Source organism: Gossypium raimondii, chromosome 5 (assembly GCF_025698545.1).
Source record: "Gossypium raimondii isolate GPD5lz chromosome 5, ASM2569854v1, whole genome shotgun sequence".
Lineage (NCBI taxonomy): Eukaryota > Viridiplantae > Streptophyta > Magnoliopsida > Malvales > Malvaceae > Gossypium > Gossypium raimondii.
In genome coordinates, this window is record NC_068569.1 from 40,723,518 (window position 1) to 40,728,916 (window position 5,399).

General features: G+C 34.2%; 1 long non-coding RNA gene across 1 annotated transcript; it reads right to left on the reverse strand.

Moving 5' to 3' along the window:
* Positions 1-1,457: 1,457 nt before the first annotated feature.
* Positions 1,458-2,781, reverse strand: LOC105766095 (uncharacterized). The gene is made up of 3 exons (XR_001124999.2): positions 2,428-2,781; positions 2,247-2,341; positions 1,458-1,809 (listed from the first exon to the last, which is right to left on the reverse strand). It is a non-coding gene; the product is annotated as an uncharacterized LOC105766095 (long non-coding RNA).
* Between the last annotated feature and the right edge of the window lie 2,618 nt (positions 2,782-5,399).

Consider the following 5,399-nt stretch of genomic DNA (forward strand, 5'->3'; position numbering starts at 1 on the left):
GATACCAAATGATACGGGGGTTGCGCGCGGACCAAGATCGAGTTGCCAAGTCACGAGAAACTCCTACGAAAACCCTAAACCATTAGATCTAAAACGAAACAGAAAATTAAAAGATTAGATTTTTGAATTTTCGATCGAAATAAAATCCCCAAAACAAGAAAGAATCAAATAGAGAATAGAAATAAGTGTTAATAAGGAATCTTGAAACCCTAGAAGAGATTGTGATTCTGCCCAATTGAACACCCAGATAGTTTTCCCCAAATTTCGGCAATCTAATTTCTCCCAAAAAGAGTATGGATGAATCGGCAAGAACCCTAGAAATTGGGGATTTTTGGGCTAATTCCTTAAGATAGAAAAAGACTGAAAACACAATAAGAACAGAAAATAAATTAGATAAAGATTCGGCACAAGCAGAAATAAAGAAAGAATTGACAGTAAGAAATTAAAAGATAAGTCCTAAGAAGCCTTGAAATCCCGAAATATCTCACAACTCCCTTCAAACGGCTCTAATCTCCCCTCCAAAGAATATCAATGGCAAGAAGAAGGTTGAAGATGGCTCCCACAATCAAAAAGATTGTTAAAACAACTTCTAAAGAAAACTCAAGAGAAAATCCTTGAAGAACTCAAAGAGAATTTTCACTCAAATCAAATCTGAAATTTTCAATGTAATTGTAATGTAATGTAGGGTGGCTGGCCAAGCCATATAAATAGGCCTTTCAAATGTTTTCCTAATTTAATTAGAACACTAAAACTAAAACTAAAAAAAAACTCCTAATTATTTTAATATGGAAATTCGGCCAAGGGTCTTTTATTTGGGACTCTTGGACTGAATATAAAAATTTAAACTAAGTAAAATAAATAAATAAAAATAAAACTTTACAACTTGGGCCACTTTGACAATTTGGCCTGATTTTCAACTAAGTATGGGTGGATTTCTTGATTGGGCTTGGAATCTTCTTATTGGGCCTTGCCCTCAAGAATTTGGGCTTGTGATCCATCTCCTACCGAAATTGAATCATTGATGCTCGTAACGGAGATCCAATGCGCTTTGGCTGCAAGATTTGGTGTCTTGGACCAAGATTCCCAATATTTGAAATCTTGATTTTCCCTTTCTTTTGTGTACGCATCTAAGGCCTTGCTAACAAACTCCTGGATGGTCCCATTTAGTTTGGAACGCATTTGTCGGGCCTTTGATCTCGTATCAGAAGGCTAGGAACATAACTTCACTACGGAAAGATAAAACAAAATTGATGGCTCGTCTAACATTAGTCTCATCAAAGTTGAACATTGCATAGTGCTGTGTCCCACCAAATTTACTGCAAAAGATCAAGAAAACGTATAAAGAAGCCAAATCTATGTGAAATTAAAACATTTCACCAACTCTGCATCTTTACTTTCAAAGATGGCAACTGGAATTCTTCTAACTTCTCTACATTTTTACCCAAAATATGTAAAAAGCATCAACTAGGATCACAATGAATAACCATGTTGGTATTACCAGAAAGCATGTATGGTTAAGTCAGTTCCTTAATTAGTCACACAATTTAACACTCAATACAAAGTGATACTTATCCATCAAAAGAACAAAGAAAAATAAGCTTTTTGTGGCTTTAAGATTTTTCTTCTTATTTCAAAAATTTTTTAATTAATTAAAACAAGTATAAGAAAACATGCTAATCTCAGCATAGAATAATAACTCCAGGAAGAAAAAAAGACTAATACCAAAGTAAATTTTTATTGGATGTTGAAATGACACATCACGGACATGTCCAAATTTGTCATGAGGGCACCATGAAGAGCACTTAACTTCTGTAAAACATAACAATTTATTAAGCATAAAGGCATATGTACAAAAAAGATCACTTTTATGACTTGATATAATCAAAAAATTTAACACAAACATACATGCATAAGAAAGCCATATCACAAGAAAAATGTCTATACAGAAAAAGGTTGTAATGTATTGAGAGACACTTCTTTTTCCCTTTCAAACGTATGGTTTTGTTTTTATTTTTTCTTGCATGCTTGACCATGGAAGACATCATTGTACTATTTATAAAATTTTCAATTACAATTTAATCTAATGCTAATTTAATTATTACAAAAATTTAAAATCAACAGTTCTTATTGTAAAGGCATTTATGCCTTTCATAAATATGTAAAATTTTAAGAAATAAATAGTTTAAAAATTATAAAATTTTTAGAAAAATAAAAATAGACGAGGGTTAAGTTGAGGGACTTTGAACCTGGTGGATTTTGAGAACAAGGTCAGGATGCAATTTCCTCCGCTAAACCTCGTACTTCCCTTCTAAACCGACAACCTCAATGTCATACTTATTTTCTGTGTTAATTAAAAAAAAGCAATTACGGAACAAAAAACTAAATTAAAATTCTATACTAGCGGGAAAAAAAAGGAAGAACACTTACAGCCCAAAAATCTAAAAGTAATCGATGCATAAAGCAACGGGTCGAATGCTCCTGCAGGAATCAGAATAGAGGAACGGCATTGTTCCAGTCTTGTATGCGGCGCAATTCCAACACCTTTTTTTTGAAGAATCGAGCTTTACGGCGGATTGGGAGCTTAAATTTTGAAAGGAAAAGTTTGAATTTGGGAGAAAATGAAAGGCGTAGCATGGAGGAACCCGGTAAGAAATAAAGGGATTTGGGAAATTGGGGGTTTGGATCACAAAGGGATTGGAAGTTTGGGAATTGGAGAAAATAATTTGGGGAAGAATAACTTAGGGAAATTTAGGGGAAACGAAGTTAGGAAATTGGGGAAATGAAGTCAGGGAAATCTGACATGGGAAAATCTAAAGGAAATTCGGGTTAATAAAACGACGTCGTTTAGGTTAGTTTTATTAAATTTTGCGGCGTTTCTTAATAAGCGCCACTAAAAGCATAGGAAAAAACGGCACCGTTTGGGAAATTATTAAAACCTATTTGTGGCATTTTCTGCTGAAGCGCCACTAAAGCATAGTCCTTTGCGACGTTTTCAAAAAAATGCCACTAAAATTTTGCATCAAAACGTAACGTTTTGCAGTGTCAGGCCCAAATTTTGCGGTGCTTTTTACAAAAGCGCCACTAATTTTTATCCTTTTGCGGCGTTTAGTGAAAAACGCCACTAAGAACACAGATCAAAATGCAACGTTTTGCCATTTCTGAAACAAATTTGCGGCGTTTTTCCATAAACACCACTGGAAACACAAAATAAAACGTCAACGTTTTGCACACTCTGACATATTTGTGGCATTTTTTACTAAAACGCCACTAATGCATAAACACTAAAATAACTTTTTTATCATTTTATCAAAATTCCTAACCCTTAAACCCTAATACCCTAACCCTTAAAACCATAATTAAACACTAACACTGTGTTTGGTTCGCCGTATTACCCAATCCATTACGCCCCGATTACGTGCGTATTACATTACGCCCCTATTCCGGCGTTTGGTTCGCTGTAATAGGTATTACGCAGCGTGTCGGTTACGCCCTAATCCCCAAATTCCGTGTTTTCCAATCCCTTCCCAAATCGTTGTATTAGCTATTACGTCCGCCTCCTCCCCATCTCTGCTTTTACCCTCCTCCCTACCCGACCCTCTCCTCTTCCGTCCTAATCATTTTCTCCTCCCATTTCCCATCGCTTGTTGATTATTCTGTCGTCATCGCTTTCTTCTCGTCTCGGTGTCTAATTTCCTTCCCATTTCCTCCCAACCCTATCTGCCAAGCACACCAAAACTCTCTCTTTTTCTCTTCAATATATTCACAAAATTGGAAATTCCTGATAGCTTAATCCATTGAAAAAAGAGTGAAGCGTTTTTCGGGTCATCACGTAGCATCCAATATCAGGTGAGTTTTAATTCTGACCTAAATTAATCTGCCAATTGTAGTACATGTATCTCAATGTTTTTCCCAATTGTAGATAACCCCTCTGCATGCTTTTCTCTTTACTTTTTTAAGCTTAATCGTCACCTTAATGTTACCTGTTTTAGTTCCTACAAGTTAATTTCTGCTGAAATTGCTATTTTATTTTATTCATTGTTGCTTATTTCATCGAGATTATTGTGTATATGGATGCACTGCTTTTAAAGTTGCTTTCATTGGAATTATTGTATAATTGCGCTTGTGGCTTTTTACTCTTCAGTAGTTTAATGCTGATTTCATGGTTATGAATCTTTTATTCTTCAGTAGTTTTAGTTATCGAACGAGGTTATATTAGAAAAAGAACGAAGCATAAAACGAATATTAGACCAAAGAAAGAAAAAAGATGGCAACTGAACATTTGTAATCTGTAATTTTCTCTTTTACTTCCATTGTTGCCTCTGCATAATTTTCAACTTTACTTAAAAGGAAAGAAGAATATATTCCAATAGGGATTCAATTAAAAGGGTAGACCAAAAATGGAAAGGCAGAGATATTGGACTGGGATTTTCATTTTGTAAAGCTAATTGATGATTGCTCAACTTGTCCACTATCAACCCCTATTTTCTGTCACCAATTAAAAGAAAAAAAAAGAGTCAATGATTTCATCAAAAGATGTGGCTTTTCATTTGATATCATAGATGTTTGATCCTATTTTTATTAATAAAATTCATCAAAAGAACATTTTCCTTGTGCAAGAATTCTCCATTCAAGACTACCGAATATATTCCATTTATATGGATGGTGACATAGCCATTAACAATGTCAACTAGAGTTTGCTTTTAAAAATATATAAATACCAAGAATTGTGTTCACCATTGGTGTGCATAAAAAGCGAGAAGGAGAGAGGTCTTACATGATGAAAAGAGTCGTGTTTGGTAGCCAATGATGACTTGCTCTGCATCTTTCAAAGAGGTTCAAAATCTCAGATCAACCATGGAAAAGAACCGAAGCTCTTTGTGAGGGTGCCAGGCAATCACCTTGGCTAATCTAATGTGTTCTTGTCCTCATGTTAGACTTTCTCTGCTTTGTCAATTATCTATCTGAAATTATTTATTTTTTATAAAAAAAGGGTCATAGTCTAATATATGAACAAACGGGAAGATTCTCGTACTCAAAACTTTGGTATAATATGAAATGACATGTATTTCGAGTATTTGCATAATCCAAAATAATAGTAATACATTGAAGTGATTTTGATTGAAATGAAGTTTTGTGTGTTCACCGATCAAAAAGTTATGATAATGAGGCCTTGGCATTGGATCATGATAAAAGGTAACACTTGTATCATACTAATAAATTCTGCAAATTTACATCTTGTAGATGCCATCAAGTATTGGATGACTTTTTAAATATACAGTGAAATTCTGCTCATTATAAATATTATATACATATATACAGTGAAATTTTGCCTTGCGGACTTCATTTAAATTAAGAAAGCTTACAAAAGACACTCCCTTTCCATTTTTTGTTATTCTTTG